The sequence below is a fragment of the Chiloscyllium punctatum genome, chromosome 17, assembly GCF_047496795.1.
Source record: "Chiloscyllium punctatum isolate Juve2018m chromosome 17, sChiPun1.3, whole genome shotgun sequence".
Lineage (NCBI taxonomy): Eukaryota > Metazoa > Chordata > Chondrichthyes > Orectolobiformes > Hemiscylliidae > Chiloscyllium > Chiloscyllium punctatum.
Window position 1 is genome coordinate 88,146,148 of NC_092755.1, and position 22,866 is coordinate 88,169,013.

At 44.2% G+C, this 22,866-nt stretch overlaps 1 protein-coding gene across 6 annotated transcripts in view; it reads right to left on the reverse strand.

Annotated features, from left to right (window-relative positions):
• wscd2 (WSC domain containing 2) overlaps positions 1-22,866 on the reverse strand; it is a 593,216-nt gene that overhangs the window by 382,208 nt on the left and 188,142 nt on the right. Inside the window, exon 1 of one of the 6 annotated variants that reach the window (XM_072587827.1) lies at positions 12,061-12,107. The exons of the other annotated variants lie outside the window; for them this stretch is intronic. The gene's annotated coding sequence lies outside the window, so the exon portion shown is untranslated. Of the gene's footprint in view, positions 1-12,060; positions 12,108-22,866 lie in introns of those variants that run through there. 6 annotated transcript variants of the gene reach the window in all.

Genomic DNA, 22,866 nt, shown 5'->3' on the forward strand with positions numbered 1-22,866 from the left:
GTAGTGACAATGGGCCCAGAGCAGGACTTACGCCCGGGCGGATTTGGTGAGCCCCAAGAGGGACTCTTTAAATGTGACTCGTGTTAGACAAAGGAGGCAGGGTTGGTGGACAGAGAGACCCTGGCTGACGTCAGTGGATGGGTCAAAGGGTGAACTCGTTTTAAGTAATTTCTTGGGGTATATTCTGTCATTCAAAATAATGCTGGAGTGTGGTGACAAATAACACTTTTCACTGTTTTTTTAAATTACATCTGATAATAAAGCATTAATTCATTAAAGCATTAATTCACTCATTCATTCATGATGTCACGCTCAGTATTTCTCCTTCAACTAACAGCATACAAAATACCACTGCTGAAGCACATTGTTTTCACAAACTGGCTGTCTACATTCTTTAACTTTGTCACACCTCTATATGTATTTCACGAGATGGCATATGGTTTTGTTAGGGCAATAGGCACGATGGACAAATCTTTCCTCTTCTATCCTCGCCTCTTGTACAGAAGTACAGGATGGTTACAGCACAGTTTTTCAAAACCATCCTTGTAACTGAAGGCCTTATTCCCAAACTGTCCCGTAATTCTTTGTGAAAAGAATTTTCGGAAAAATTTGCAATTATTAAGTATCGTTTTAATAACCTCAGGATGTATTAAATCATTTTAAAATCAATGGAGTTGAAGTGCAGTCACTTTTGTAGTTGGTGATGATCAGGATGTAAGTTTGCTCACTGAGCTGAAAGGTTTGATTTCAGATGTTTTGTCACCATACTAGATAACATCATCAGTGAGCCTCTGGTGAAGCACTGGTGTTAGTGACCTGCTTTCTATTTATGTGTTTAGGTTTCCTTGAGTTGGTGATGACATTTCCTGTGGTGATGTAATTTCCTGGTCTGGTGGTGTCTGCTTTATATCTAGCAAGCTCCTACAATTATTTTTTATTAATGTATTTTTCTAATCAACCTGTTTGAGATGTTATTACACACCTCTGAAGCTGGTGGGTCTTGAAACTAGGCCTCTCGGTCCTGGGGTAGGAACTCTACCTCTGTACCACAAAAGCCCCTTAGCAAGCTCCTACATCAATGAGATCATTGAAATCATCTGTCTAGTGGGTTTCAAATGTTGTTCAGGACCCTGGAGGGAATTACCCTGCTACACTTCAAAGAAGGGCCATAGGATCTTTTACAACAAACCCAAGGGTCATGGGCCTTGGTTTAACATCACATCCAAAACATGAGAAAATTACAAAAGTACAGGGTGCTCACCACTGCTGATTAATTTGCCACCATTAGGCAAGCAACATTACAACGTTTAATCAATTCGTTCACCGGACATGGACGTCATTGGCTAGGTCAGCATTTATTGCCTGCCACTAATTGCTCAAAAAGCAGCATTAAAATTGTCAAGAATGTTTCTCCAACAACCTCACAACACCTTAAGCACTAAGCAAAGGTGCTATTTTACAGATGGTACAAGAGGAGAAGCACAAAGAAATTGTCACTGATCAGAGTTTACCCTTCATTCTGAATGGGAAAGAGATGTCATGGCAACTTGGCGGGCTTAATCAATTCTGCTCTTGCCCTTGACATGAAGAAACGGCTGACAAGATATTAATTAAAGGAAGGCTGAGTAATGTAAGGAATGATTTTAACTCTGGGGCCCTGCTTCCTTCTTTTCAAGAATAAAAAAAATCTAAAATTAAATCTACTTCCCCTTGGATCTGACAATGTGAGGCAGCTGAACTTAGCTTTTGTTCATAGTGATTAACCAGCCATGCTTCAGCAACCACACATATCCCAAAGTAACTCTCTGCAGCCCTGAGCAATATCAGGGTGTCAGACACTGAGAATTCTGCAGTGAGTTACTCATTCCAGCCTCCCCAGAGCCCACTCAGTATCTGAAAGGCATCAGGGTCAGGAATGTGACGGAGAGCTCTCTGAAATGTGCAAGAAGCACGATGCCACCAAGATAAAGCAACCTGGTTGATCAGCATCCCATCCACCAGCTCAAACACCCCTTCCCTCCATCACTGATGCACAGTAGCAGCAGTACACACCACCCACAAGATGCATTGCATCAATCTTCCTTTGACATCACCTTTCTAACTCTGACTCTGACTCCTATCATTTATAGGCACAAAGGAACATCACCACCACCATCAAGATCTCCTCCAAGACATAACCTACCCTGCTGTGGAACTTCATTCACTGTCTCTCTGGGTCAAAGTCCATTCTGAACAGTACTGTGCATGTACCTACAACACATGAAGTTTTTTTTTCATTCAATCACAGGATGAGGGCATCATTAGCCAGGCCAGCATTTATTGCTCATCCCTAATTGAAGGCAGTTAAGAGTCAACCTTATTACTGTGGGTCTGGAGTCACATATATGCCATGCCAGGTAACGATGGCAGTTTCCTTGTCTCAAGGACATTAGTGACCAGATAGCTTTTTCCTGACAATCAATTGATAATCATTATTAGACTCTTAATTCCAGATTCAAGTTGGGAAGCACTGGAAAAGCACAGCAAGTCAGTCGATGTTAAGGCATTAAGGAAGGGCTGGTGCCTGAAACATCAATTCTCCTGCTCCTCAGATGCTGCGCTTTTCCAGCATCACATTTTTTGACTCTGATCTCCAGCACCTGTAGTACCATTTTCTCCTCTTAATTGCAGATGTTTATTCAAATTCTGCCATGGCGGGATTTGAACCCAACCCCTGGAACATTACCTGAGTCTCTGGATTAAGAATCCAGTGATAATACCACCAGGCCATCACCTCCTCCTGCACCAATTTAGGAAGGTGGCTCACATTCTAAAGGGCTATCAGGATGGGCAATTAATATTGATCTTGCCAGTGATTCCCCCTATCCCCATGGAAGAATTGAAACCTCACAGCCATTTTTCTCTGTCATCATTGCTACTTCGGTGAAACATTGAAAGGAGTGGAGAGGAAATAGGGATGAAAGCAATGAGTGAATTTTGCTTTTTGACATTTTGAAAGGAGGAGCAATTGCGATGATCTCATGGAACATAAACTATGATGAATACCTTCAAGTACTTTGTGCTGTCTCTGCTTTTCAATTCACTATTAAAGTCTGATTTACATGTATTCATGATATATATTCGTAGCCACATATGTTCATACACAGGGTCCTGTTCATGGCCAACAGATAGGACATCCCCACACACTGCACCTTTTTCATCTAAACAACAAGTTGGTGGTCACCCATGTCCTGGTACACTCTCCATGGCAACCAGGTCGACTGTCCAAGGTTGAATTTACAAGGAGCTTGGGACTTATCCACCCCGGGTACACTTGCCATGGCAACACTTCCATCAATCAGAGCTGGCTGTCATCCAATCAGCATCCACTTTTCATCCAATATGAATGGTTGTTCCCGGTGTGATTTGGCATTCTTGCGATTCTATCCTGACGAGTGCACAATGAGAAATACCACGTCATCTTTTCCTCAGAATACTTAAGCCAAAGTCTAATTCCTTTTGTGAAGGAAGTGATGTGAAACTCTGCAAATCTGAAGAATTTATAGCTGTTGCAAGTCTAAGGTGGTGGAGCAGGAGGCTTGGATCTGTGCTGTGTGGTCGATGGATGTTTATACCTCGGGTATCGAGATGGATAGTGTAATTTGGGAGCAATGTTAGGTCGGCCTATATGCTTTGGGATAAAGTGCCCACAAGGCACTGGATTTTCATTGTCAGGGACTGGATGGGGTCTGCAGTTGGGTCAGTCAAACCAGGAAGAGTGTTGCAACTGCCACAGTGGATGCTGGGTGCAAAGGCAGGCTGTTTAAGAGGCGCTGCTGTGTGCTTCAGGACCCTGAAAGACGCTCCAGCTCTCATTTCACATTCCAGCTCACTCCCTCCTATTCCATTCACATCACTTGGCCCCTTCCATGTGCCTCAGGTCCCTCTTATCCACCGCTAATGTCATGTGTCATCAACCCTTGCACTTTAGGGGTGGCACGGTGGCTCAGTGGTTAGCACTGCTGCCTCACTGCAACAGGGGCCCGGGTTCGATTCCAATCTTGGGCGACAGTGTGTGTGGAGTTTGCACATTCTTCCCATGTCCACTTGGGCTTCCTTCAGGTGCTCCAGTTTCCTCCCACAATCCAAAGATGAGCAGGTCAGGTGAATTGGCCATGCAAAATTTCCAAAGGTGCATTAGTCAGGGGTAAATATAGGTTAGAGGAATGGGTCTGGGTGGGTTAATCTTCGGAGGGTCGGTGTGGACTTGTTGGGCTGAAGGGCCTGTTCCCACACTATAGGGAATCTAATCTAATCTTTAAAAAGCTGCCCCAACTCCAACTGGACGATGCCTATTCCCTTGCTTGGGAATGAAAGTGCGGGTGAACAAATTGAACCTTTGAAAGGCACGCAGGAAAATTGTAAACTTCCAGAATTGGGTTGGGAGCCCCAGCTGTTGAAACCCATTCTAACTTGGTGAACACCAGGCATACGTCTTGGGTCTACAGTTGGGAAGCCACTCCTCCTGAAGGGCTTATGCCCAAAACGTCGATTCTCCTGCTCCTCAGATGCTGCCTGAACTGCTGTGCTTTTCCAGCACTATACTCTTGACTCTGATCTCCAGCATCTGCAGTCCTCACTTTCTCCTACGTCTTTGGCTGTCTCGTCAATTGAAACATAGCCCGGCATCAGCTTGGAATCTTGTCACAGTCTCCACTTGTGAACGATGTAGATTCTCTGCTCAAAGACCAAGAGTTCAAAAATGCAACAGTCAAAGCAAACCGAGACAAATCCAGATCTGAATGCTTTGTAGTGTTACACAATATTCCACACGTTTTGAATGAAAGCACTGAAAATCCTATTTCAAACTATGAACAACTTGATTAGAATTATCCATTGACAGCATCTCTGTGAAACGATTGGATTCTCTCATATTAATGCGATTCCAATGGTGCACAAAATGGTGGAACATCTAGTTGGGAGACAGTTTTCAACTTATTGTCCTCTTATTTAACATAAATTGAGGCCAAAACAGAATCCTATTTCTCTGAATGATTTGGGCATAGACAATATTGAGGTTTTTTTAAAACTCTTTACTTACATTTGTGTATCACCAAGACTTCATGGAAAGCAGCATCCACTTTATCTGGAGATGCTCCTGTCCAGCTCTTCTGCTCACACAAAGTCATTTACTCATAGTCTCACGAGGACAAGTATTAACACACAGCTTTGAGTATATGCAGACACAGAGGAGGGTTTTACAAAACGAGGTTTACAATTCACTTTGATACTGGAGTAATTAGGCAGAGACATTCCCCAGTTGCTTACAGTTTTGTGCAGTCGGGACAGCTTTTTTAAGAGCGAGGGTTGATGTCACGTCCTGTCTGAGGGGCTTTGAGGGTGGATAGGAGGGGCATGGGGCACATGGAGGGTCCCAAGTGGTGTGTATGGCAGCAGGAGTGAGGTGGCGCGAGGGATGAAAGTAGAAGTCCTTCCTAACTTATCACAGAATACCACAGAATCCCTCCAGTGTGGATATAGGCCATTTGGCCCACCAAGTCCACAACAACCCTCCGAAGAGCAATCCACCCAGATTCATCCCCTTACCCAATAACCCTACAACTTCCATGACCAATGCAGCCAACCTTTACATGCCTGAACATTATGGGCAATTTAGCATGGCCAATTCACCTACCCGCACATCTTTGGATGGTGGGAGGAAACGAGAGCACCTGGAGGAAACCTATGCAGGCTCGGGGAGAATGCGCAAACTCCTCACAGTCACCCGAGGCTGGAATCGAACCCAGGTCCATGACACTGCAAGGCAGCAGTGCTAACCACTGAGCCACCGTGCCACATTCTGAGGTAATTATGTCATCTCTCAACCAATGCCTTGGAAAGCACAATTGTCTGATCATTGTCACAAAGTTATTTGTGGGGTCTTACTCTGCTTAAACAGTGTACTGCACTCCTTCCATTGTAACAGTGGCTGTGTTATCAAACCACATAATTGGCTCTAACGGATATTACAATTCCTGAGATTGTGAATGACCCCATATAAAGAGAAGTGCATTCTTTTGTACTGTTGAAGAGAAGGATTGGGAGTGAAGAAAATCCAGAGCCAGGTATTTAATACTGATTGCTGCTTAGTGTGACAGACAAGAAACAGGCAAATTCGACTGGAGTGATATCCACTTACACACCCCAGACTCACAACAGCCTAATGACACTTACTGTGGCTTTTCCCCAATTACATCCACCTGGCCCTCTACCAACAGCACTCACACAATCCCTACAGTGTGGAAACAGGCCATTCGGCCCAATAAGTCCACATCGGAGAGCATCCCACCCAATCACTCTATATTTACCCCTGACTAATGTACCTAACCTACACATCCCTGAATACCAAAGGCAACTTAGTATAGTCAATTCACCTGACCTGCACATTTTTGGACCATGGTGGGAAACCTACACAGACAAGGGGAGAATGTGCAAACTCCACACAGACAGTCACCCGAGGCTGGAATTGAACCCAGGTCCCTGGCGCTGTGAGGCAGCAGTGCTAAACTGAACCAGTGTGCTTGGACTTTCCTCAGCAACTACTTCAGGAAAGTGGAGATAACAATATAGAACAGAATGAGAGGAAGTGGGAATAAAGCATGTGTGTAACAACTGCACAAATGTACTCTGCACCTTCAAATAAACGGGACGGATTTCTGAATGTATAATGGACCACCTAACAATGTAGGTATGTCCTTTGAGATGAACCCTTGGGCTGGAGCTTGTCAGCAATTTTCCTTGACTTTCCTTCATGTATCTGAATGTGTAAGCCATCTATGCATTGGATAGAATAGAATAGAATCCCTGCAGTGTGGAAGCAGGCCGTTAGGCCTTTGAAGAGTAACCCACCCAACTCATCCCCCTATTACTCTATATTTACCTCTGACTAATGCACCTAACCTACACATCCCTGAACACTATGGGCAATTTTGCATGTCCAATCCACCCTAGCCTGCACACTTTTGGACTATGGGAGGAAACTAGACCACCCAGAGGAAACCCATGCAGACACAGGGAGAATGCGCAAACTCCACACAAACAGTGACTCAAGACTGGAATTGAACATGGATCCCTGGTTCTGTGAGGCAGCAGTGCTAACCACTGAGCCACCAAGCTGCCCTTGAATTTAACCCTTTATTGTGATGTGATGCGCAGGTATCTCTAGAGGGGGTTGTTGACCTACACTATCCACCACATGGCATGACATGTGATCCCACGAATCTGTGAACAGTGAGGTTGTGGAGGTTGAAAGTACCTGCACAGATTCCCAGTTACCATATTGTGCATACCGTCTGATCTTCAAATAAAGAGCGCCACATTATCTTTACCACTCCCTGCTGCATGATTGATTTTTCTGTAATAAGTGGAAGAATGTATTACTGACCAGCATTCGCACGTTTTGAGAAGATTTGTAGCTCAGGTTGAGGTTCTGGATGTAAGTTTGCTCACTGAGCTGGAAGATTCATTTTCAGAGGTTACAGGCCATTTGGCCCACCAAGTCCACAACAACCCTCTGAAGAGCAATCCACCCAGATCCATCCCCTTACCCAATAACCCTACAACTTCCATGACCAATGCAGCCAACCTTTACATGCCTAAACATTATGGGCAATTTAGCATGGCCAATTCACCTACCCGCACATCTTTGGATGGTGGGAGGAAACGAGAGCACCTGGAGGAAACCTACGCAGACACGGGGAGAATACGCAAACTCCACACAATCACCCAAGGCTGGAATCGAACCCAGGTCCATGACACTGCAAGGCAGCAGGTAGCATACTAGGCAGCATCATCAGTGAACCTCCGGATGAAGCACTGGTGGCATTGCCCGCGTTCTATTTATGTGTTTAGGTTTCCTTGGTTTGGTCATGTCATTTCCCATGGTGATGTCATTTCCTGTTCTTTTTCTTAGGGATTGGTAAATGGGATCCAAGTCAATGTGTTTGTTGACAGAGTTCCGGTTGGAATGCCATACTTGTAGGAATTCTTGTGTATGCCTCTGTTTGATGGAAGTGTTATCCCAGTCGAAGTGGTGTCCTTCCTCATCTGTATGTAAGGATACTAGTGAGAGTGGGTCATGTCGTTTTGTGGCTAGTTGATGTTCATACAAGAAGGTTAATAATTTTGAATCTTATTCTCTTAGTCAAACATACTTGCTTAAGACAAATTAGTATCATCTGTCTTGAACTTGGGCTGATAGAAGGGGCATGGTGTGGAACCAAAATGTTCAATCTAAGACACAGAAAAAAATGGCAATTGGGATTTATCTAACACTGCCATGCATCAATGTGATTGATATTGGTGTGCTGCAGTGCTAATGGATAATCTGTCAACAATTCATAGATATTCTGCAACAGCCCAAGTATAAAACAAAAGAAGGCTGTTGAGTCCAGCATTGTTTGGGACACATATTGCCCTGAATGCTCATTAACTGATTCACATGAATAACCACAGACTGCTTCACCACAAATGAGAAATTTCCACCATGGCCCCAGCACAACTGAGAACAGGCTACTAAGCTGGATGAGCAGCTGTGATCAACACGTCCGCCATGTTGAATGGAGGAACAGGCTCAGAGGGCTGAATTTGGGGCTTAAAAATGTGTTGCTGGAAAAGCACAGCAGGTCAGGCAGCATCAAAGGAACAGGACAATCGACGTTTCAGGCATAAGCCCTTCTTCAGGAATGAGGAGGGTGTGCCAAGCAGGCTAAGATAAAAGGTAGGGAGGAGGGACTTGGGGGAGGGGCGTTGGGAATACGATAGGTGGAAGGAGGTTAAGGTGAGGGTGAAAGGCCGGAGAGGGGGTGGGGGCGGAGAGGTCAGAAAGAAGATTGCAGGTCAAGAAGGTGGTGCTGAGTCTGAGGGTTGGGACTGAGTAAAGGTGGGGGGACAGAAAATGAGAAAGCTGGAGAAATCTCATTCATCCCTTGTGGTTGGAGGGTTCTGAGGAGGAAGATGAGGCGCTCTTCCTCCAAGCGTCATGTTGCCATGGTCTAGCGATGGAGGAGGCCAAGGACCTGCATGTCCTTGGCGGTTTGGGAGGGGGAGTTAAAGTATTCAGCCATGGAGCGGTTGGGTTGGTTGGTGCGGGTGTCCCAGAGGTGTTCTCTGAAACGTTCCGCAAGTAAGCGGCCTGTCTCCCCAATGCATAGGAGGCCACATCGGGTGTAGCGGATGCAGTAAATGATGTGTGTGGAGGTGCAGGTGAAAATGTGGCGGAGATGGAAGGATCCCTTGGGGCCTTGAAGGGAAGTGAGGGGGGAGGTGTGGGCGCAAGTTTTGCATTTCTTGCGGTTGCAGGGGAAGGTGCCGGGAGTGGAGGTTGGGTTGGTGGAGGGTGTGGATCTGACGAGGGAGTCGCTGAGGGAGTGGTCTTTCCGGAACGCTGATAGGGGTGGGGAGGGAAATATATCCTTGGTGGTGGGGTCTGTTTGGAGGTGGCGGAAATGACGAAGGATGATCCGATGTATCTGGAGGTTGGTGGGTGGTTGGTGAGGACCAGTGGGGTTCTGTCCTGGTGGCGATTGGAGGGGCGGGGTTCAAGGGTGGAGGAGCGGGAAGTGGAGGAGATGTGGTGGAGAGCATCGTCAACCACGTCTGAGGGGAAATTGCGGTTTTTGAAGAAGCATCGTCAACCACATCTGAGGTTCTTTCGCCAAGGAACCCTCCAACCACAAGGGATGAATGCAGATTTCTCCAGCTTCCTCATTTCCCCTCCCCCCCCACCTTTTCTCAGTCCCAACCCTCAGACTCAACACCGCCTTCTTGACCTGCAATCTTCTTCCCAACCTCTCCACCCTCACCCCCTCTCCGGCCTATCACCCTCACCTTAACCTTCTTCCACCTATCGTATTCCCAACGCCCCTCCCCCAAGTCCCTCCTCCCTACCTTTTATCTTAGCCTGCTTGGCACACCCTCCTCATTCCTGAAGAAGGGCTTATGCCCAAAACGTCGATTCTCCTGTTCCTTTGATGCTGCCTGACCTGCTGTGCTTTTCCAGCAACACATTTTTAAGCTCTGATCCCCAGCATCTTGCAGTCCTCACTTTCTCCTCAGAGGGCTGAATGGCCGACTTCTGCTCTACTTCTTGTTTCTATAACGTGCACAATAAACTCTCGATCATCAGAGGAAATAATTTTGTGCACACTGTGGCGTTTTGCCCTTAGTACACTCACTGGCTGGCTAGGATAGCTGGTTTGATTTGATTTGATTTGATTTATCGAAGGTACATGCACCTAAGTACAGTGAAAAGCTTTGTTTTGTGAGCAGTGCAGCAAGATCATTGCGAACAAGGACATACAGAGATCATAGGGTGAACAGAGTGAGGCATACAAGGTTACGTCAGCACAGCAGCAGCACGTTGGCTCAGTGGTTAGCACTGTTGCCTCAAGGGACCTTGGTTCAATTCCACCCTCGGGTGACTGTCTGTGTGAGGTTTGCACATTCTCCCTGTGTCGGTGCAGGTTTTCTCCGGATGCTCTGGTTTCTTCCTGCAGGTTACGTGAGTTTGTCATGGGAAATGCTGGGATAGAGCATAGGGATGGTGGGTCTGGGTGGGATGCTCTTTGGAGGGTCGATGTGGGCCAAATGGCCTGTTTCCATACTGTACAGATTTCATAAAAACAAAGTAGGATTTGTATTTAGTTTGGGTTCCAGGTAACCAGGAAAATCACCTTGACTGAGTTTTTCCCTTTGCCTGAGTTGCGGTGATCCTCAGGTTAAACCGCCACCAGTCTTTTATAAGGGAGCAGTCCTATGGTCTGGTAAGGTTATGGTGGCCTTACTTTTACTGGACAATCCCAAAGGCTCTGCAGCTCACTGCTGTTTTGTACCTACTTCAGGCCTCCAAGCTCTTGAGAAATCAATTATAAAATGGACCAGCGCGTTTTAAGTTGGCGTTGACAGTCCAGGAGTGTCTTACTTGAAGCGCTTTGGGCATTTATTCAGCATAAGTCAATCTTCCACTGCCAAATATTGTTCCCAACAATAGAGAGAAGGAAAAGAAATTAAATCCTAAAACTGAATTACAACACTTGGAAAATATAAGCACTTGCCAATACCTCTCAAACTCCAAAGTACGATAAAGAATTGTCTTTCTGCTTGAAACATCTTCCGGATATCATCGGTTGATAAAAAATCATTGGGCTTAACATGTGTTCTCCTTCAAGGTGAGCTGGAACTGATTTGCTGTGCGCTCCCTGAATACCTGCAGAATCTTCAACCTCACTTCATAAACCTCATTTGGAGTTGATTTTTTGTTGTGTGTGACAAAGATAAGGTCTCCCCTTGGTTTTGGATACAAAAAGCTAACAGGCCTACACATAATCTCCTGAAGCAGACAAAGCTTATCATGAGGGTTTAAAAGGCAGTTTATCAGAGCTATGTACATATTGCCTGTTATCTCCCATTGTCCCTGCTAACTACTTTCATATGACCAACTGCACAATCTCAGGTCCACAGAAAAGCAGTAACAGTTGGAAAAGCCGTGTAGACATGTTCAAAAATGAACCTAATGTGCTTGAAATTCATTCTTTCAAACGTCCACAACTAATTCTCCTGTAGACTATTTGATTTTTATGCATAAAGTATTCTGCACAGCTGATCTGTGTGAACATTTATGCACCATAGAACCTTCTTCCAATCTATCAGGTCCTTTTTCTACTGCTTTTTATATAGCTTTTTCTTCAACGTTTGTGTATTCACTTTGTTATGGGCTAGGCCAGGCCCCCTCTCAATATTTTAAGAAGGTAGCCCAGACCATAACTTTTTTTTTTCAAAGGCAGCTGTAAAGTGGATATTCCAGGAGTGATACAGCTGGTCAAACCACTCAGCTTCAAGTGAAACAGAACTTAGTTACACATTATAATTGAAACATGAACAAAAGAAAACAGAATCTAGAATAACTTAACTATTCAAAAACTCAAACAACTTAAAATCACAATTTAACAAAGCTGTCCAATTCCCACAACATCCCATAAACACACCCCTTGGCAAAAGGTAAATTCAAACACAGGTTCTTACAGGCAGGAGAGATTTCAGAGGAGGGAATCAGGCAAAAAACATCTGTTGAAGCATGGAATCTCTTTTCACTGTAGCTGCTTGTCTAGGTCCCCTGTAGTTTTTTGACTGCCTGTTAAAACTAAACCAAACCAGAATAAACCTGAACTGGGAGAAGTGACCACTCCCTTTCATTGTACAACTGTTTTGAAAAAATCCTAAAGGCCTACTCTGATTGTTGACTTAGACGGTTTCTGTCCCAGTGTGCTCAGCTCTGAAATCTTTCTGAGCTCCCTGTGTTTATTCAGCTTTGCTATGTTATGCGTGTTGTGGAATCAACTAGGATCATAGAATCCCTACAGTGTGGAAACAGGCCATTAGGCCCATCAAGTCCACACTGCCCCTCCAAAGTGTATCCCACCCAGACCCAATCCCCTAGCCTATTATTCTACATTTACCCCTGACTAATACATCTAACCTACACATCACTGAACACTGTGGGAAATTTGGCACAGCCAATTCACCTAACCTGCACATCATTATATTCTGGGAGGAAGCCACGCAGACACGGGCAGAATGTGCAAACTCCACACAGACAGTCACCTGAATCTGGAATCAAACCCAGATGCCTGGCGCTGTGAGGCTGCAGTGCTAACCACTGAGCCACCGTGCCACCAGTAACTATTTCCAGACAAAGACAAAAATCACACAACACCAGGTTATAGTCCAACAGGTTTATTTGGAAGCACTAGCTTTCGGAGAGCTGCTCCTTTATCATGTGGTTGTGGAGTATACGATCGTACACTGTAAACCTTTGCTGTAAATTCTGCGTCTTACGATCTTATACGTCACAACCACTTGATGAAGCAACAGCGCTCCAAAAGCTAGTGCTTCTAAATAAACCTGTTGGACTGTAACCTGGTGCTGTGAGATTTTTAACTTTGTCCATCCCAGTCGAGCACTAGTATCTCCACAGCATGACTTCCAGCTAAGTTGGAGCAGAGTGATCCCAACTATTCTCCTTTTTATATTGGGCCCAATGGCCTAGCTGGTTTACAACACACGAGGATGAACCATAGAAACATAGAAAATGGGAGCCAGGAGTAGGCCATTTGGCCCTTCAAGTCTGCTCCGCCATTCAACATGATCATGGCTGATCATCCAACTCAGTCCCCTGTTTAGACTTCCTCTCCAAATCTTTTCATTCTTTTAGCCCCAAGAACTATATCCAACTTCTTATTGAAAATATTCAATTTTTTGGTCTCAACTGTTTCCTATGGCAGAGAATTCCACAGGCTCACCAGTCTCTGGGTGAAGACATTTTCCACATCTCAGTGCTAAATGGCCTGCTCTTTATCTTTGGATGCTAACTCCTGGTTTTGGACTCCTTGGTTATCATGAACATCCTTCCATGGTTTAACCTGTTAAACGTTTATAGAACTCCATGAGATTCCCCCTAATCATTCTAAACTCCAGTGAACATAGTCCTAACTCATCTAGTTTATCTTCATATATCAGTCCTGCCATCCCAGGAATCCATCTGTTAAACAGTTGATGCACTCCCTCAATCACTGGAATATTCTTCCTCAGATAAGGTGACCAAAATCGTGCATAGTAATCCAGATATCCAGTTCACCAATGCCATGCACTGGCCATCCCTACTCCTGTATTTGAATCCCCTCGCCATGAAGACCAACATACCCATTGCCTTGCCAAGGCCTGCCAGACCGGCTTAATTTCAGCAACTCGTGTATGAGGTCACCCAGATTGAGTTTCACCTTCTCCTTCCCCAATGTATGACAGTTCAGTTAATAATCTACGTTCCTGTCTTTGCTATTAAGTGGGTAACCTCATACTTACCTACATAGGCAGCATCCGAAGAGCAGGACAGTTGACATTTCAAACATAAGCTCTCCATCAGGAATGTGATGAGACTGCATTTGCCCATTCACTCAACTTGTATACGTACACACTGCAACATCTCTGCGTCGTGAGCCACCCAGCTTTGTGGCTTAGCTGGCTGGGTTTGTGACAACCACAAACTGTCAGACAATAATGCTCAAAAAGATCAATTTACACTGTCAAGTTAGTGAATAAAAAACAGAAGTTTACGACAGAAGGCAAACTCAAATAAATATAGTGAAGGAGTTGGAGGAAATACTGGACAACCCACTGTAAGCAATAGCATTCCTTAATCCTAAGAGGGCTAATTGTATATTTATGAACGTTATTGTTAATACTTTGTTCCTCATTAACTCTTCCATAAGCCATCTCGCTGCTGTGAATTCTGGTCCATTTTAAACCATATCTTGCAACGGAGTTACGTGTCCTGCTGTCTCTTCATTTGCTTCCAGAAAGTACAGGTCTCCCTCCTACATCAGCAGGATTTGGAGCAAATCGCTATAAATGTGCTTCAAATTCTCACCAAAGCTGTGTTCTCACAGAGGATCAGCTCATTTTGTGATACCAATTCAAGTTACAATGCAGGTCTGAACTCCTGATCGATATTGGCACAACAGAGAGAACTGTAACACCAAGCAAAACTCAAATCAAATAGCCTTTCTGAACTCTTCAATTGTTTTCCATTTGTCAATGACAAAGCAAAAATGTGGGAACAGGAAGGAAGGGTGATGCCAACAGCCTCATTTGTTACGAGTTTAGTGACAAGCTCAACTTGCTCACAATCTGAAGTGTTTCTGGTCCCCTTTTCAAACCCAGCCTTAGTTTTAGACAGAATTCGCGAAGACCTGGCTAAAGGATTTAATTGCATCCAACAACACATTTTTCTGGAAGTTGGGTGGCAGTTGTTACCCATCCCTAGTTGCCTTTCGCAAGTGGCACTGAGCTATGTTCTCAAGTTCAATATATCGGCTTGCTCGGGATTTCAGAGGCCAGTGGAAGCCATTTGAAGCTTAATTAAAGAACAGACGTACTCATGGCCAATATGAAGATTACATAAGATAACATCAAAGGAGGCAGTACACTGTATTCCATTGAGCTCAAGCCTCCTGTCTTTCTTCTCATTTCATAATACTCTTGATAACCAGCTCAGCTAAAAGGCTGAATCACCTCCTCCATGACCTTCACTCTTGGTTGTACATTGGATACAATTAACTCAAGTCTCCACTGTATGGTTAAAGGGTCTAACTTTTTACATGGAGAATTCAGCACAGACCCAGTCCACACTGCCCACTCTAACTTCCTTCTCCTCTTCGTCATTTAGACAGGGTAGACAGGAAGAACCTTTCCCCTCTGTGCAGGGATTGATTATCAGGGGCAGAGGTTTAAAGTCAAGGGACAGGAGGTTTAGAGGGATGTGAAGAAGCAAGTTTTTACCCAGAGGGTGGTGGGAATATGGAACTCACTGCATATAAAGGTGATAGAGGTAGGACTCTCAGGATATTGAGGAAGTATTTAGATGTGAACTTGCAATAGCAAGTGATGGAAAATAGGATGAAAGTTTAGGTGGATATTTTTGACTGACATATATTATATGGGCCGAAGGGCTTTTATCCTGTGCTAGAACTCTATGCATCTAACTCTATCAGTGCAATTGTCTATTTCCTTCTTAAACAAATGCTTATCTAATTTCCCCTTAAGTGCATCTAGATGATTTACCTGAGCTACTCACTGTGGTACTGAGTTCAACGTTCACACAGGTCACTTGGTAAATAAGTTTCTTTTAATTCCTCTGTTGATTCCTTGTACATAATATAATGGTTTGATTCCAGCCTCAGGCAACTGTCTGTGTGGAGTTTACACATTCTGCCCGTGTCTGCGTGGGTTTCCTCCGGGTGCTCCAGTGTCCTCCCACAGTCCAAAGATGTGCAGGTTAGGTGAATTGGCCATGCTAAATTGCCCGTAGTGTCAGGTGAAGGGGTAAATGTAGGGAAATGGGTCTGGGTGGGTTGCTCTTCGGGGTCGGTGTGGACTTGTTGGGCTGAAGGGCCTGTTTCCACACTGTAGGGAATCTAATCTAAACTAAAATAATTTATCTACCTGGAATAAGCATATAGCTATATCAATGAGGTGATCCCATGGTTATGTGATATCAAGACAGTTAGAGCCACATTTTAGAGCTCTAGTTATTATAACAAGGTTAGCCATGTGAACCTCATAGAATATGAGTTCCTTGATTGGGGGCAGCTAATCTGATACAATCAGGAAGTCCTGGCTGACAGATATAAACAGGAGTGACAGAGATACTAACGCTCTGGGATTGACTCTGACATGGCTGTATCAGAATCAAGGACCCTTCATGAGTAAATAAAGGGTGTCTTGGTGACGGGAAACCTGCCTCTGTGGAGTTATTTCACTGCCTATCAGCTAGGGCAGCACGGTGGCTCAGTGGTTAACACCGTGATCTCACAACGCCAGGGACCCAGGTTCGATTCCAACACTGGGTGACTGTGTGGAGTTTGCACATTCTCCCCATGTCTGTGTGGGTTTCCTTCGGGTGCTCCTGTTTCCACCCACAGTCCAAAGACATGCAGGCCAGGTGAATCGGCCATGCTAAAGTGCCCATAGTGTTAGGTGCATTAGTAAGGGGTAAATGTAGGGTGGTGGAGTGGGTCTGGGTGGGTTACTCTTCAGAGGATCGGTGCGAACTTGTTGGGCCAAATGGCCTGTTTCCACACTGTAGGTAATGTAATCTTCACTTGCAGTTTTCAAATCTATTCATAGATCCCTATTACAACACTAATGAAATGAAAGCAATGTACGACTCTTCGATGTCAAAGGGACTTCTGAACTATTTCTCAATCTTACTGTGGTCAGGTGTCCAAGACAAACACATCTGCAGGCGGTGTCAGCCGCTGCAACAGGGCTTCAGAATCTGCCTGGTGATCCTGTGGTGCATCTGTGAGGCAGAGGACTATTAGGGTGCTGGTCACACCACAGTTTAGAAGCCTACAGTGCTAACTATTATTCCATTTGGAGACAGGTGAGGGTCTCAAGGGTTCAGCCAGAGCCCAGCACAGGGCACTGTTAACGACTCAAAGGTGGGAAGGCACAAGAACTAAGTTGCTGGAGTGGTACTTGAACCTGTAACTTTACTGATGCAAAACATAAGAGCCACTGAACACTGTGCACCATCAGAGTAGGGAAGAAGGAATAAAGTGAGTACTGCAGATGATGGAGATCAGAGTCAAGGTTAGAGTGGTGCTGGAAAAGCACAGCAGGTCAGGCAGCATCTGAGGAGCAGAAGAATTGATGATTCTGGCAAAAGCGCTTCATCAGGAAATCCCGATAAAGGGCTTTTGTCCAAAGTGTAGATTTTCCTGCTTCTCGGATGCTGCCTGACCTGCTGTGCTTTTTCAACACCACTCTAAGAAGCAATAAAGGCCAGGGCAGCAGATATAAATCCTCTGCAAGCTATTAACCCTCTCTGAAACGTGTCCCAGAGGAAGAACTTTTAGATAATGCAGATCTGATGTAAACATTGATAAGGAGTCCAGAGTTGAACAGGACATTCACCAAATAGCAATAGCACAGCAGCATCCATGTACTTTCATCCAAACAACAAAGTCAGCACTAAAAGCCAATTTATCAGTAATAGCCAATATTCTTTCATTAAAAAATGCAAGGCAGAGACCATCTGCAAAAAGAAATTAGGATTAGAATTACCTCCCCAATTCATTATTATTGATGAATTCCCCATCACCAATTTGTCAAAGTTTCCCAAAAACCTGACTGGATTGGTTAAATACTGTGGATTCTCAGACAACTCAGGGGCTGGGAGTTCTGGGGTGAATAACTCACCTCCTGTCCCAATGCCTCCCTGCTATCAAGTCTGGAATGTGATAGAGTACTCTCCCATTGTCTGGAGGAATGCAGCTCCAACGAGACTCAAAACTTCAGCACCATCTTGATCAGCACCCCAACCCATGAGGTGAAACCTCCCCTCCCTCCAGCACTGGTAAACAGTGGCAGCAATACATACCATCTGCCTGATGAGCGACAGGGACTTACCAATGGCTCCTTTGGCAGCACCTTCCAAACCCATGACCTCCAGCACATGGAAGGACATGGGCAGCAGATATATGGGGAGTTCCTTTCCAATTCAGACACTATTCTGACTTGGATTGAGATTGTCACCGATTTGCTGTCACCAGGACAAAATCTTTACCAATCAAGCCAGTATAATGCTCCAAATGGAGCACGATTGCTCAAGTGCAGCAGCCTGCCATCATCTTAAAACACAAAACATAGAACATTACAGCACAGTACAGACCCTTGACTCTCGATGTTGCGCCGATCTGTGAAACCAATCTGAAGCCTATCTAACTTACACTATTCCATTTTCATCCATATGTTTATCCAGTGACCATTTAAATGCCTTTAAAGTTGGCGATTCTACTACTGTTGCAAGCAGTAAAGAAACTACCTCTGACATTTACCTCTACCTTACCCCTCAATTTAAAGCTATATCCCCTCGTGCTAGCCATCACCATCTGAGGAAAAATCTCTCACTGTCCACCCTATCTAACTCTCTGATTATCTTGTCTGTCTCAATTAAGTCACTTCTCAACCTTCTCCTCTTTCACAAAAACAGCCTCAAGTCTCTCAGCCTCTCCTCAGAAGACCTTCCCTCCATATCAGGCAGCATCCCAGGAAATCTCCTCTGAACCCTTTCCAAAGCTTTGACAACCTCCCTATAATGCGGTGAGCAGAGCTGTACACAATATTTTCAAAGGAAATTAAGGATGGGCAATAAATTTGGGTCAGCCAGAGAATCTCATGGTCCAAGAGTAAATAAAAAAAACAACTAAATCCTCAGGTAGTTAGTGCAATCAGCCAGCTGCGGTTACCCATGAGCTGAGGAATGGTCAAATCGACCCAAAATATTAGCTCTGTTTTCTTTCCATGGATGCTGTCAGGCCTGCTGAGCCTCTCCAGCAAGTTAAGGTTTTGTTTTAGCTTTCCGGCATCTGTACCCGGTTTTATTATAGTCTTGCCCCCATCGATCTGCTACATCCATGAATTTCAGGAACAACTCTTTCCAGTACTGAATCAGTTAAACTTTACGCAAATTGATATTCTGCACAAATTTCCCTTTCTCTGGTCGCTCAGTGTTTGAAACTTCTGTATGCAAGGATGGAATTGCTGCATGAATTCTAATATCATTTGCCTTTGCCCTATCTCTAACCCAAGCTGCAGCTTCCATTCTGACTTTGCTATTACAGGACAAATTGAAATTCTGGAATAAATAGAAACATTTTTTCAAATGTACATGACTCACCATCAGGGAATCAACACCAACCACTGCACGTTTTCACGTGCTCCTCTGTATCTATATAACTGTGTGCAGAAAGTACATTGCTGCTATGTATCCCAGACGTGTAGAGAAAAATCATGAGACATCCAACGGCTTTTTGATTAGTTTGGCATCTCCCACAATAAAGGTTACACAAAAATGTTACTCAAAAAAAAATATGTCTCATTCACTTCAGAATTTAGCTCTTTCTGCGGGTGATAGTGAAGCTTCAGTGAAATGTGCCCTTCAACTTCCATCAACTTTGCTTTCTGTGTTTCACTCGAAAATAACACAAAGGTTCATGTTCGCAGTTAATGGATTTGACAAAGTTCTTAACTGTGCGAGTGCCTTCCACCTGAGTCACTCCAACTGCTCCACTGATAATGTTACTCAGGAGCCCTGCTATCTGCTCAGAGCAGCAGCTTCTCTCGTCAGGACAATGTTTGACTGACACCCAACACTGACAGGATGCTGCCCCTGCCATTGGTCCTGTTTTAAAGAAAAGAAAGATGCTAAACTCAGACTCCATCTGCTTTCTCGAGTGGTGACAAAAATTCCATAACTCAATTTCAAAGAGGAGTGAGGTACTGCTCCCTGGTGGACAGGACCCTCGGTTGTGCCCCATCCATTTCCCACACTCATTCTCTCACTCCTTCTCCTCCCTACCACAATGATGATTGGGTACCTTTGATCCTCACTCACCACCTCACTAGCATCCACATCCAAACCATCATAAGTTGGCACTTCCATTATCTCCAGCCTCCTCTCCCTTGCCAACCTTCTGCATGGACCGTTCCCTCTAGGACATTTTGATTCACTCTTCCTCCATTCCCAACACCTCCTACACTCTCATGGCACCTTCCCACGCAATCACAGAAGATGCACCACTTGTCCATTTAGATCCTCCCTCCTCTCCATTTTCCAAATGAAGCAACAATTTATCTGTACCATGCTCAATTTAAAAATCACACAGGTTATAGTCCAACAGGTTTAATTGGAAGCACACTAGCTTTCAGAGCGACGCTCCTTCATCAGGTGATAGTGGAGGGCTCAATCGTAACACAGAATTTATAGCAAAAATTTACAGTGTGATGTAACTGAAATTATACATTGAAAAATTGATTGTTAAACCTTTCATCTGTTAGAATACAGTGATAGTTTCACTTCTTTCATGTGTAAACCACAAAACCCTTTTTTTAAAGTTGCATTCTCGGGTTAGCTGTTAACAATGGTGATAGCTAGACAATATGTTGAAGGTGTTAGCCCCCTGTGTTCTCTGTCTATGACCTGATGTTTAGGTTGATTCTAATCTAAAAAGTGAGATAACAGAGTTTTACATAAATTCATGCAGTTTTTGAGCTCAGAGTTCTACATGAATGCATGCAGTTTTTCAGCAAAGTACAATGTAACTCTGCAAGTACAAATTCACCCCACAAAATATATGCGTGCATGTGGGTCTTTGTCTGTGTGTGTATGTCTGGGTTGGGGGTTGTCAGTGTGAGAAAGTGTATGTGTGTGTGTGTATAGTGAGTGCAGAGTGTCTTAAGTCTGTGAGGGGTGCTGTGTCTCACAGACTTAAGACACTCTGCACTCACTACACTCGCACACACACACTTTCTCACACTCACAACCTCTACCCCAGACAGACACACGTGTCGAATATCTGTTCTCTTATTCCTTCATGTATAGGCAGTGTATATCAGTGGTAAGGCCAACATTTGTTCCCCTTGGAGAATAAGAGTTGTTCTTAAACTAATTGGCCCACTGTTAGAGAACAGTAAAGAGTCAAGCACATTGTCAGAGATGGACCAGACCAGACAAGATGGTAGAATCTCTTCCATAAAGGACATTAAGGAACAAGACAGGTTTATAATGAGAGTGGTCATTATAGCTTTTAATTCTAAATTTTATTGAAATCAGATTATACCATATGACATAGTAGGATTTGAACACCTGCTTTCAGAATATTAGTTTGGAGCTCGAGATTTCTATTCCACTAACATTACCACATCTTTGGAAATCAGCAGAAATAACGATGCTGCCAGGAATAGAGTTAAAAATCACACAACACCAGGTTATAGTCCAACAGGTTTAATTGGAAGCACTAGCTTTTGGAGCGATTCTCCTTCATCAGGTTCACCTGATGAAGGAGCGTCGCTCCGAAAGCTAGTGTGTTTCCAAATAAACCTGTTGGACTATAACCTGGTGTTGTGTGATTTTTAACTTTGTACACCCCAGTCCAACACTGGCATCTCCAAGTCAGGAATGGAGGGTTTGAGTTAGAAAGATAGACTGGATAGGCTGGGACCTTTTTAACTGAGCATAGGGGGTTGAGGGGTGACCTTATATATAGAGGTTTATAAAATCATGACAGGCATAGATAAAGTGAATGACAAGGGTCTTTTCCCTAGGGTGAGGGATTTCAAGACTAATGGGCATAGTTTTAAGTTGAGAGGAGAGATATTTAAAAAGGACATGAGGGGGAGCTTTTTTACGCATAGAGTGGTTTTATGTGTGGAATGAACTGCCAGGGAAAGTGGCGGAGGCAGGTACAGTTGCAACATTTAAAAGACATTTGGATAAGTTCATGAATAGGAAAGGCTTGGAAGGATATGGGCTAAACGCAGGCAGGGGGGACGAGTTTCGTTTGGGAACACAGTCGGCGTGGACTGGTTGAACCGTTGTGACTCTGTGATGACAAGTTACCCTCGTAGCTCTATCCTGGAGCTAGAGAAAAAAAATACTGGGCCTGATTATTTAACTTTTTTTTGCAAGTGACTGGTTTTGGAGAGCATTTTAAGCGTTTTATAATCTTTCCATGATCTAATCCCTTGACAGTACTCACTGATGTGATTTAGATATCAGAAACACCTGGGACAATGTCGCATTGTAGTGTGTGCAGCACATGAGAGTGTAACTTGACAATGGCAGACAAACAAGGTAGAGCCTGGGCTAGAAAGGAGAATAAAACTTCTTGTAAACCTGAACGGTGAACCTTAGCCTCCCATTGCTTTGGCTATCCCTATCTCTGCAACCATTTCTGCCCCTACAATCCTCTGAGGTTTCTAAGGCTTTGTAATTCTGCCCATCTTTGATCTTATTGGTTTCACCATTGGTGGCCACGCCTTCAGCTTATACCAATCAGTTATTGTGACCAGCCTTGTGTATTAGTTCACAAGCAATATTGTGCATTTCTAATGGAGAAAGCCCCAGACTGCAGTGAAACATGTGACCAGCTGTCCTGCCAACTTGTGCTATCATCTTTTCTACTGTGATATACATGGCTCTGGCTGATAAATCGCTGATAAATCTAACCACTTGATGTCTTATTCTCATTGCTAAGCACGTCAATGTTGTTTTGGATGTAGGTTTGCTTGCTGAACTGGAAGGTTCATTTCCAGATGTTTCGTTAACCTACTAGGTAACATCTTCAGTGGGCCTCAGGCAAAGCAATGCTAAAAATTCCTGCTTTCTATTTATATGTTTGGGTTGCTTTGAGTTGGTGATGTCATTTCCTGTGGTGATGTTATTTCTTGGCAGGGGGTGGTAGGTGGGGTCTAACTCAATGTGTTTGT